General features: G+C 37.3%; 1 protein-coding gene across 11 annotated transcripts in view; it reads right to left on the minus strand.

The window, feature by feature from the left end:
- SOX5 (SRY-box transcription factor 5) overlaps positions 1-12,993 on the minus strand; it is a 1,003,105-nt gene that overhangs the window by 724,950 nt on the left and 265,162 nt on the right. The window lies entirely within an intron of this gene.

The following is a 12,993-nucleotide window of genomic DNA, read 5'->3' on the forward strand; positions in this document are numbered from 1 at the left end:
AAAAACATATACACATATAAATTACATTACATGCATATATGCATATATATATTAATCCCCTCAGAAGTTGTTCGTTTTGTCTGATTTTCACGTAACCATCCTACAGATGCATTAGGACAGGCAACATTAAGATAAATTCTTAGGGGCGCCTGGGTGGCTCAGTCGTTAAGCGTCTGCCTTTGGCTCAGGTCATGATCCCAGGGTCCTGGGATCGAGCCCCACATCGGGCTCCCTGCTCCGCGGGAAGCCTGCTTCTCCCTCCCACTCCCCTGCTTGTGTTCCCTCTCTTGCTGTGTCTCTCTCTGTCAAATAAATAAAATCTTTAAAAAAAAAATAAATAAATAAATTCTTAGTTCTTGGAATGATTTATGAGAGATCTTCAGGTGTCCTCATAAGTCCTTGCCTTGATTCTGTTCAAACGTCTGACAGCAACAGTCAGCACGGTAACTGCTAAGTGGGAGTCATTCAGCTATCTCTATGTTCACGTTTCTTGCTATGTATCTCTAGACTGTGCTGCCCAGCTCGACTTCAGAAATACTGCTCTTGCTACTTTCATAAGTGCCTAAGAGCTCTGCTTGGTTACCCGTTTCCCCAGGCTGGACAGAAATGGACTGCTACTCAGCTGAAATTCCTAAGAATCAGACTTCTGAAAGCAGGGAACCCATATATGGTGGTATAGACACAGCCTTGGTCCCAGCTCAGATTATTCAGTATTAGTTCAATTCAGGGAGAGCTGAGTAATGCTTCAGTGTTCATTCTTATTTACACCATTGATTATTCAGTTTTGATGACAAGATTTATGTGTGGCATTTGAGGAGTTTTATGACCATATGGTATCTATCTGGAGCATGATGGGTAGGAAGGGATTTTACTTCATTCCAGTATTAGAACTTTTGCTAATAAACACAGAAATTCAAAAGTTGCCACACTGATGACTTCACATTATTGGGGCGCCTGGATGGCTCAGTCAGTTAAGCCTCTGACTCCTGATTTCAGCTCAGGTCATGATCTCAGAGTTCTGCATGGGGCTCTGTGCTCAGTGTGGAGCCTGCTTGAGATTCTCCCTATCTCTCGCTCACACTCCAGCTCTGCCCCTCCCCCCGCTCTTTCTCTCTCTCTCTCAAAAAAAAAAAAAAAAGTTTCCACATTATTTCATTAGTTTGCTAATTATCCCATTGGAGAGTATTCCAAAATGAAAAAAGTTATTAAAAATTTTGAACATCAGAAATTATACTGCTGCGGTAAAATAAAGGTTGTCTATAGTCTGCTAATTAAAAAAAAAAAAACTTCTTTTCATTAAAAATGTTACTAAAAAAAGTACCCCAAACTCTACTTTTTTCAATTAAGTGAAATGTCACATCTGACCGAATAAAAAGACTATGCAGAATTTACTTAAAAATGAAACAGAAATTTTGCCATATCCTGTATGTTGGCAGCACAGAAATATACAGGTGGTAATTTTACCCACAAGAGGGAGCCTGTATTTTTACATTTTTGTCACAGAACTTGAAAAACTTGAATTAAAATATAAAATTCTAAAAATGTTTATTGATACCATATTCTTTATGTCAGGTCAATTTTTGAGAAAGTCAAACTTTAGTTGACATAATTTTATTCAGCCTTAACATACAGTATGTCAGATGACTGGAAACATAATTAGAATTTTAAAAAATTTTCTACCTATATTATAATTTTTTTCATACATTAAGAAGGAAAACGTAACTGCCAAAGCAGCCTAAGAGAAAATTCCTTTTAGGTGGTAATAACATTAGTTGGGATAAATTGACTAGAATTATTATGAGTGCTCTGTACATAGAAGTGAAATGATATTTCAGTCATCCTTTTATCAGAAAAGAGGCTTGTGTAAACCAGTAATTTTCCATGCATTTGTAGAACAGGAAACACCCTATTTAAAAAATTCCTGTGATGGCCATTCTCACGAATATTACTTAAAACTTGCCTAAGAAAGGATATAACTGGCATGACACTACAATGAACTCTCCTTTCTTAGAGTTGAGAATAAAAATTTTTTCTTTAAAAAAAAAATATAAGCTTTATTCCCTTGCATTCTATGATCTCCCTAAGCAGTATCAGAAATTACTATGACTTTCCAAATAAATATGCTCTAGGTTTTGTAAAAATAAAATGCATTCATCAACTTAAAAACTACCTTATAAAAACAAATTGGAGCAGCTCTTACCAACCCAGAGTGATCTGCTCTATCACATTCAGAGACAGTAATAATCCAGCTGAAATCTGTTTTGTGATCCTTCATAAAGTGCAAGGAAGACAGATGCCAAACTGTCCCTCTCCCCCAGAGTCCTCAGCTACTCCACCATGTTAAATAACGGGGCAGGGAGTCAAAGAAGGGGTTAATCACTACTGCTGTGCTTCCTTCTGGAATTCCAACCTACCCATTAAATCATTGTTTTTTCTCCCACAAGGGACTGTGAATCTAATGGACCTAAAATCAATACCTTATAAATGACATAAAAAATATATTCATTTTATGGACTAATATACCCTAGTGTCTGAATCCTGTTTACACCCTCTACTTTAAAAAGGAACAACAGACCCATTTCTGCCAGTAAAAGGTTACTCAGTCACTCTGGTGACATGCTGCAGAATGCACTGTCATACTAAAGTGCAGCAGGAGGGAAAGATTGGTGGCTGCAAACCTGCTATTGTAGAAACTTTAAACCTGGTGGGGCGAGCTTGTGTTAAGAAACACAATCAGGGAGGAGCATGCAGGTTGCTTCCTAGAGTTCGCCGTGTTCGGAGGTGCTTGTGCAGGTCTCTGTTCCGTTATTGTGTTTCATAACTTACATAAAATTTTGAGTGCATCTACTATTACATAATATTAAAAAAACAAACATAACTTTCATTTAATAGTGAATTCTATAATGATTGAAAAAACTGGATAAAAAATCCTGAAAGGCAGAAATGCTCATAATATACCAAAGAGGTATCAGCCAAGGAAACGTAGTGTGAGATTACACCACATTGAACCACAGTCATAGACCAGCTCTGGTGAGACCCAGGGCATTTCCTCTATCAGATGCAGTAGGAAAACAACCAAAAAAGATACATAACCATCTGTTGGGGTTTTTTTATGTATTAAGAAAATATATATATACTGATGAGAAGGTTTTATATTTACAGAATAGTCTTTAATGCAAAGGACCCACATACTTGCTTCAAATGCCCTTTTTATCACTTAGAAAGTTCTCATGTTTAGCTTAACAAAAAAAAAAACCCTCAATTTACAATCTATTAGTAACTTTATTTAGAGATATCTTCTTCTACTTTTAATATTTTTAAGACATCAAATACAGAGCAACCCTGAAAAACGCAAAAATACCTGCAGTACAAAGATAAAAGTATGGCCAAAAAAAAGGAAGAAGAAAGCTAAAAACTAAAGGAAGATCTATTTTCCTGGAAAAAAAAACAAACCATCGTTTGACTTACTCTTTGTTTCAATAGGTACAAATCAAAATAGTCAGAGAATAATGAACAGGAAAAGCAACTTGAACACAGATACTTCTTGAGATAATTCCAGCAACAGGTCAGCCTGAGATTCCCTGTTCAGTTTTACTGGCTTAAAATCCATATAGTTATAAAATTACAGATTGACATAAAAAAAAAAAAAAAAACTGTTGTTCTTTATTCCAATTGCCAACCAGAGCCATTTATCCCCTATTAGATAAAGTATAATAGACTCTACCGAAAGGGTCATTGGCCTTCCATTTAATGATATTGCCAGCCCCAATCTGCATTTTCCCGGCAATGTCCCTCAACACAGAATAAATGGCTGATCTCTTCACAATAACAGCTGATTTCTATTTATTAAGCTAAAAAGGTCACCATTTTCTACGGCTGGGCCGCCCTGCACTATTGATAATTTTATGCATAAACAAATGGCAAATTTGTGCCACATAAATATGCATTAGCAATTACTTTTTCCTCCGGCAACGCTCACCGCATGCAAATGTGTACCTCGAAGGGCCTGGTAGCTTTTGTTTTAGCTCTTGAACAGTGAAACAAAAGAGCACAATAAACAATTTTGAAATTGCCAATCAATAAGCAATGCAAATGCAAAGGTAAATGGCAAGAAACTTGCTTAGAAACAACAAAACAAAAAGTGAGGTGGTGGGGGTTGGTGGAAGGATTTTCTTTTTTATATTATTTCATTTCTTTCTCTTCCATAATGAAAAGGCTAAAGTACTCTTGACACAGAACAGCTAGCAAAGCTGGTGCTAAAGCAGATGCCAGATGGGGAAAGTGGAAAATATACACATGTTGAGTAAACACACACATACACACATACACCCCAAAAGGGGTTATGGGAAAAACTGTGTTCCAATGTGATTTCAAATGCATCACCTATTCAAATTTCTGATTCTTCAATTTCAGAGATTCAGAGAATTTTTAAACTGGGAGGAGCTATAGAGATACATAGCCAAATCTTAATTCCACTGCACTGGGCTATGTTGTTTCCTAATATCATCTTCCTCAGACAAAGGGAATATGCATGATCAATAAGTAGGATTTTTTAGGAACATGAGAAAAAGGAACAAATGAGGAATATATAAACAAGAGATCAAAACATCTACATGCCCTGTAGATGTTTAAGATAAAAAACAAAACAAAACAAAAAAAACCTATCTCAGAACAGTTCAAGACTAGTATCAGGGCATCAGGATAGAGAGATAAAGGGCTAATAAGGTGAGAGGCAACAGTGTTAAGAGAGCCTAGGAAAAGAAGTAAGTATTACCTAATTTAAATATGAAAACAAATGATAACTCAAAAAATGTTTGCATTTTTTAATAAAAAAATGAACTTCAATAAGAGATTTTTTTAGTGCTATCTCTCACGCACTGTTCTAAGTGCTTTACACACTTAGATCCACTATGCTTGATCTTCACAGAAACTTCTATAGGTTGGTACATTTCATAGCATGGAGGAACAAACAGAAAGGTTAGAAAGCCTGACCTGTTACTTAAGGCAGTGCTAGTTCTGGGCTTTGGACCCAGTCTGAGGCCAGCACCTGCAAGCTTCCCTACTGCTTAAGACTGGCCATCTGCTCCTTAAAACCCACCCATTTTGACCTGATTGGAAAATGGCTTTCTCAATGTATAGGTGGCTCTGCTTTGTATAAGTAAGTCAAATTGTATTTTAAAAATTTAAAATTGGGACTTATGTAAGTTTCTTTAACCTAGTTGTTAAAATACCTTAGCTTCTATAAAATGCACAATTTATATATTAGTATGAAGGCACATTAATACATGTACACTGAGAACATGCCATTGTCTTAATCATTTGGGGACAGAAGCACACTTTCTGATCCCCATCTTGATCTTTATATAATTAAAGGTTTTAGTAGTATACAAAGGATTAACACATATTAATGAGAAAGTAGTAAAGATAAATAAATATTCTTGGCATAAATGCAAATAGCAAACCTGAACATCTAAAGTTAGCATGTACCTCTGTCGGGCTCAGAGCCAAGATATTCTTCAAGGGGGCCTCTTAGAATCCTGATATGGATACTAAAAGTCAGAATTCTTTAGAGAAGACCATGAAACTTCTCCTGGCAATACTGTCCCCCTGATAATATCAGAGTTGGAAGATCAGGCCTGTTGCTAGTACACTGAGTGCCTTTGTGTAAATAAGAGATAGATGCCCCCTTAGGTGGGCCATTCAGAAAATGCATTACCTACACAACCATACAGCAGGCCCTGAAAGAGACTTTATAGTTTTCTTGGTTAGAAAAGTGTTATTTCTAGTTTTAAAACCCAGCTTCTTTAGAAACTTTTGAGAACCATGTACCTACTTATTAACACAAAATCAGTACAGTTAGACTCCAATATGATAGTAATATCTTATATGTTAATTCTAATAACTACATAACTAGTGTACTTCCATTTTGCTTTGTTTTAAGTTTCAGTCTTCATGGCTGAACATATAAAAACTTGAGTATGGTTTTTCTTATTATCGAATACATGCAATAAATGTGTGCCAAATACTATTACTATGTAATAGGTCAAAGTTTTAATCATCATCATTTTCCTTTACCTCTCTATGCAAGGTAAAGATTTCAACTGGTATGTTATATGGACATTGCACTATCCAAAGGCTCAGTGTGGCAGAGGCTGGGTCAAATAATCAAACTGTGTGTCCCAATCCCACTTTTAGAGCAACAAAATTAGGTTTAGATAGAGGATACATTTGAGGGGTTCAGAAAATCAAAGTGAGCAACAGGCAGTTCTAGCTAGGACTCTGTGTGGATGGCAGGAAGAAAGTCATTGCCTCATCAGTCCTGGGTGAGGGTCTGCCAGTCTCTCTGCTTTAGATCCTTTCTTTGCCTGTCTCCTGCCCTGCTGATCTTGACGTGGGCTAACCTCAGTGGGACAAGTTTCCCAGACTCCCCTGGCAGTTGGCTTCCAGGTGAGTTCAGCTTCTGGGAGGAGATTGGAACATGATGTAAGGGGTGGGGGACACCATGGTGCACATGTACATGGGTGCATGTGTGCATGAGCGTGTGTGTGTATGGGAGCTAATGCGCCTTGGACTCTCTCTCTCCTTCATTTACATTTTTAAAAACATTTTATATAGACATTCACATATTCAAAATAGAGACAGGAGGAAAACAAACCCCCATCAACCATCTTCAAGTTTCAACACCGATCAACTTTCTGCGGTTTGAAGTTCTTCCCCTTTTCCTCTGTTTTACCAGATATCTCAGGCAGGAGCCCCATCTCCACCTGGCTCCATGTCCTGCCAGACAGCTCCCCAGGGTTTCAGCCTCCCTCCAGCAACCTTGGTAACCCTGCCTCCTGTTTTTGTCTTCAGCATAAGGGTGGTAGTAACTTCTTGCTGAACTCTAGGTTGCTTTTACAATTTATCATCGTAAGTGTGTGACAATTTTTCAACATTTCATGCCCCTTTTTAAAATAGTCACAGTGGTTCCTGTCTTCTTGCTTGGACCCTGACCACACAGAGTGCTGACTTTATTTTACTTTTTATCACCTACTGGCAGAACCATTATCCTTTATTCATAGTGCCCTTGAAGCAGGTCGAGGCTACCTAAAGTATAGGACCTTTTCAATAGCATGCTGGTCCAATATTTGCCATGCCTGAATTATGGCCCCCTATATGTAATATTCATAATGTACTCATGTACCAGACAAGCTATTCGTATTCCATATCTTCTGTCAATTACTTATTGATATCCTGTTCTTTTATTGACTTGTCTGAATCTATGAGCCAATGAAAGCAACAGAGATCTACTATTGCTCCTGGAAATTCTACCCACTGCCTAACATCATGGGAATCTGCCTGGGCTATTTTAAGGAGGTAGCTCAATCTGTCATGAAAATACATTTTTCCAATGGTAGATGGCAGAGACTAGTTAACCAAGTTTATGTCTTAGACAAGACATGTTTAACATACAGGCATTTGTTTATTCATAACAAAACATGACCTTCTGATGTTAGGAATGAAGACAAATGCGTGTGTGCACACACACACACACATTCACACACACACCATAAAAATGACTGATGTTAGATGGCTCTTACAAAATTACACTTTGAAAAATTATGGGACTATGAATCAAACATATAGATTAAATTTCTCTGAAACAGACATGTGCTTAATAATTAATGGGAAAGGATACAAATAATATTTATGATTTTAACTTACCCAAAACACTTGAATAATTATGCAGTAATCATATAGCTCGATGAAGATAGGCTTATCAAATGTGAACTCTAATCTGTGAGGAAATTTTAAAATATATAAAAAGATCTTAAAATTGAAATGATGGACTTAAACCAAGCTGCACTTTAACCTACTTTAATATAAAGTCTTGTTATAAAACTATCCAGACTAAAGAGAGTTCACGGTACTTTGTAATTTTTAGTGGCAGCAATCCCGACGCAAGCAAAGAACAAGAGGCGGCAGTGGAAAAAAGAAAACACGGTTAGTAAGTGCAGAGTGCCCAAATCAAAGTTAGGTAAAGCCCCAATGACGAAGGATAAGATGATTACTTCAGATACAGGTTCAGAACTGGTTTCTATCCCAGAGGTAGGGGACCGTATAAGTACTCAACACCCAGCAAAAGTCAACCAGAAATACAGTGGCTATGACAAGTGTGCTAAGTCAGGTACACTTAGAAGATGATACATTCAGGCTGAAAGATCAAATCTAGGAGTAGGAGAGGGGGGTTGATCATTAAGTACAAGAAGAGATTTGAAGGGTTGTCATTTGGAAAAGTGTGGACTGAATATATTGTCTCATGGTCCACACAAAAGAACAAGGTGTTGTTTTGGGGTTTTGGTTTCTCAGCAGGGTTATGGAGAGGTAGATTTCAGTGCACTGTGAAAAATAACTTTTTAAAAAAGAATTGCCCAACAGTAGGATTAGTTGGAGCAAAGCCAAATAAATGATTTAGGATTTATGCAAGGGCTTTGGATTCAGACAGAATGGGTCACTTTCTGGCTTTGCTACTTACTATCCAAGTGATCTTGGACACAGTTGCATAGCTTATGTAGCCTTCCGTTTTCTCATCTGCAAAATCGTCCAAATATATTCTATACTGAGGAAAGGTAGAAGATCAAGCAGAGACTGCAGGGCCATCTGTCAGAGGTCCAAGAACAGGATTTCTGAACTAAATAGTACATTGGATCATGTAGCTTTTAAGATCCATTCTAATCTGAGACTAAGTTATTCTATTTCTCAAAGATCAGGCATATATTTTTATATAATTCCAGGCAAGGAAGGCCAGCACTAAATATTTAACGGGGGAGAAAGTTTGTGGCAATTCTGCATTATTAAAAAGGTTTAGCATCAGGTAAAGGATACTCATTTTTGACCAAAAAAGATAAAGCTATTATATAATATATAAAGCTATTACAAAAAACTCACGATGGATTTTTAGTTAATAAAAGGCACATAACACCATAAATCAGATACAAGATTACTTAAATCAGCAATATCTCTTTTTTAACAAATTTACAAGATTCACTTTATTTTCTCCTTTTTAAAGTCTCTAGTTACTTAATTTATAGATGCTCCTTGGTTACTGAGGAAACATAAACAAAGTACTTATGCTTTTTGAACATTGAGTGCTACTTCCTTGCTGCTGTCAGCCAAGTCTTTCCACTACTCCTTCAACCGCGCCTTCTGTCCCAGCCCTTCAGCACATGGCAACCAAGAACACAGAAAAGTGAGCTAAGCAGGACTAAAGGGCATCGTCAAAAGAAGTGATTCTCAAATCCTTTTTTTTCAGCGCCCTGGGGTTCCTCTGGTTATTTCAAGGAATGCTCTAAAATTTTCAAGAAATTCTTAAAACAAAGTGATTTTTATTTTTTCTTATCCTAACAATTATAGAGATCTTTACCCTTTTCAAGGCATTTTCACCCACATTATCTGATTTGATTCTCACAGCAGTTTTCCAAGGTAGGTATGACAGGGGATAATCTCTCTCTTACAGATGAAAAACAAACTCAAGACAAATTATGACTTGTCCCCAAATCACAAAACGACAAAGCAGCAGAAAAAGGCAAGAACCCAAGTCCAGTCTTCTTTCCTGTCCACCGTGCTCTGGAACAGATCACATGCAGTACTTTAGGAACTGGCAGAGAGGTCATTTTGAAATCCTTCAAACTAGGGAAGCCTAAATTTACTTCGGAAGCGGTGAATGTTTATCAGGGTTATGCTATACTATTTACCTTCTCATTCATTGATTGAATATTCCCACTTTTAAAAATGGGACTAGCACACTGGTTCTCAATGGAGGGTGATTTTGCCCCCTAGGGAACGTTCTGTACTGCACTGTCTGAAGACATTTTTAACTGGGACCCTGGGGGGTGGGAGGTGTGCGGGGGGGAGGGTGGCTACTACAAGCATCTAAAGGGTAGAGGCCAGGGATGCTTCTAAACATCCTACAGTGCACAGACTAGCTCCCTACAACAAAGAATTATCCAGCCCAAAATGTAAAATAGTGTTGAGGTTGGGAAACCCTGGATTAGCAGTATTTTTATTTAAGCCATCTGTTTTTGTCTCTTATTTTTGTTACATAATCATAATAATGCTTTCAGAACATAACATTTGCTGACTACTAATGACTGGTTTGGCATAAGGCTATAAGCTCTTGGGTAGTCACTAATTCCACAAAATGCCCTGTGCCTTAATCTTTGCTGTTTGACAATACATTGAACAGTGGTTCAAGTGACAGAGGTCACCATTACTGAGATAAATGGATCATAAAATAATTTGCCATGGTATTTATAACACTTGGCTTATAAGAATGTTGAAAATAAAGTGATGCAAATGGGGAAAGTCAGAAGCATACATTTTGATAATATGAAATTAAAATGAAAATTTATTTGAGTTAAGGGAGTAACCTTTGACTTTCCTGTTATGTATAGCATACACCAAAAACTCACAACAATGCATATCCAACCTTAAAAATGAATGTGGTTATCTTTGTATGTGGCAAATTATTTTAATAAGCATTATTGTAATTAGTAATGTCCTCCTTGCAGAAAAAGCTGTCAATTTTTGTCCTTACCCTGTTCACATTCTTCACTAAAGCCAGAGTTCTCAACTCTACTTCCTATTAGACAGGGTCCCAGGTGCTATCTCTGGACTGATGGACTGAGTTCCAGTCCTTTTTTTTTTTTTTTTTAGTAAGCTCTATGTCCAACATGGGGCTTGAACTCATGACCCCAAGATCAAGAGTTTCATGCTCTACTGACTGAGCCAGCCATGCACCCCAAGTTCCATTCTTAATTGGAGCCAAATAAAAAACCTGATTCTAGGGTAGCAAATTCCTTCCATCACAAAAATGCCATATGGTATCTCCTATGTGGTATCTTGTTTCCTTACTCTTTACCTTTTGGTGTTCTCAAGTATGTTATCACTCTGAATATTGAATTAGGGATTTAGAGACTTAAACTTTTTTTAGTTCACATATCCCTTTAAGGAATCTGACAAAAGTTGCAAATCCACTCTGTAGAAATACAAATTTCCATGTTGAGAGACCATTCCCTGTGGGTCTCTGTATCTCGCGTTTCTTTCTGAGTGAAGGCACCAACTGCCTTTCTTTGGGGCTACCTTTTCAAGAATATTTGTATAGAGAAAGTCAAAGATAGTGTCTCCCTCCAGAACTAGGGTAGGTATGTTACTGTCCAGTGTAATAAGGATAATATCTCACTCAGTGGCAAAGGTTGGGCTGCTTGCTGCCTGATATAAAAGAGTCAGGTTCCCTAAGCTCAGGTTATCCGCCCCCCCCCCCACCAAGTGTTGGTATCCCCAGGCTGTCTTTGAATCACCATATGGGAATTAGGACTTAAGGAACTGGTACAAATGCTAATCTTCTGGCTACTACAATTGCTGTGGGTGATAAACTGTACTTTGTCACTGATCCAAGATCTTCTGTCTTCTATCAGCATCCATGAAACTGTGGCAGGTAAGCTGATGTACTAGCTTGCAAATAGGGTAAAAATTTCAGGCCCTTCACAGTTCTTAATGCACACAAACAATAAGCATTGTAACAGATGGCCATTCTGTCCCCCTATCCAAAATCAGAAGGCTAAAAGTATCTTTTTATTTCTTAGTCAGTAAACAGAACGGAATGATCATAGATTCTAATATGTGAAAGAACCCTAAAAATCATACAATACGATGTGTATTTTATTTTAGCAAAAATCGGTGGGGGAGACAAATGATAGTAGTAATAGCATTAACTGAGTGCTTTCTATACGACGTGCACTTTGTTAGGAGCTTAAAAAACAACACTTCAGTTTATTCTGATAATAACACTGAGGAGGCAGCCGTTATTATCCTCATTCCACAGAAGGAAACAAAGCTCTATGTAAATTAAGTAATTTGACCAAGTGTATATAATCAGTCAATGTTGGAGCCAAGATCTAGGATATGAACCTGGCTTTTGTCCTTAATCACCTTTCTTTTCTGAGTCCCACTCTGAGCTACATGGTGGTGGCAAAAAGACATGACCCTTGCCCCTGAGAGGCACATGCCTTAAAGAGAGAGAGAGAAATTAATAACCAGACAGCTATAATAGAATGCCTTAAGGGCTTTGAGGGAGTATGCACAAAGGGGGCACCCAGCTCCCCTAGGAGTAAGCAATAGTTTCCCAAACAAAAGAATGACTGAGAGAAATCCTGAAGGATGGTTAGGAGTAGGCCAGGTGAAGAAGTAGGGGTAATCCATTTCTTAATTTTATCTGTGAGGAAATGGAAGCCTAGACACAAGGCCAAAGTCACATAGATGCTTTGAAAAACAGGACTGCAGTCTGATGGCTGATGAATGTTCACTATCTTTTGCTGTCCTCAAAGATTATTTCTCACTTTTTATCAGGAAATAGGCAATGTTCAGGATTATCTACTTTTTATGCTGTTGTTATTCTTCTTTTATTATTTTTTTAAAAAAATATGAAGTCACTAGGCATTGGATATTCAAGGAAATAATATATGAACACAGTGTAATAAGGGTATCTCTTTGCTAAAATGGGTATAAAACATCACAAAATGTTCAAAGGGTTAATAAATCACTTGGAAATTTAAATGTCATTTTCTATTAGATTTTATTGAAGGACTTATCATGATTATAGACAAAGTTCCAACAAGGTCAACATCAATGTTCCAAAGACATGAGCAGGTAAGCTAAAGAGAGATCAAATAAATTGTTTAAATGTTACAGCGTAGGTAGTTCTCACGAATGTCTCTGCAACCAGTCTAACTTCCATTAACATAGTTAGAAACTCTCTGATATGAAGAAAATTACTATAACTTCAGATATTACTCTAAGGGGCTATTGCTGTAGAATAGAAATGAAGAGATGTAGATAAATCTGCTAATGTTCATCTTATTCACATAAAGTGTGCATATAGGAACAGAAAACAGAAGCAAAAAATGCAAGGAAATCATGCTCAAGAAAAAAGATTTGAATCCAGTTGTGACAACT

This window comes from Halichoerus grypus, chromosome 6 (genome assembly GCF_964656455.1).
Source record: "Halichoerus grypus chromosome 6, mHalGry1.hap1.1, whole genome shotgun sequence".
Lineage (NCBI taxonomy): Eukaryota > Metazoa > Chordata > Mammalia > Carnivora > Phocidae > Halichoerus > Halichoerus grypus.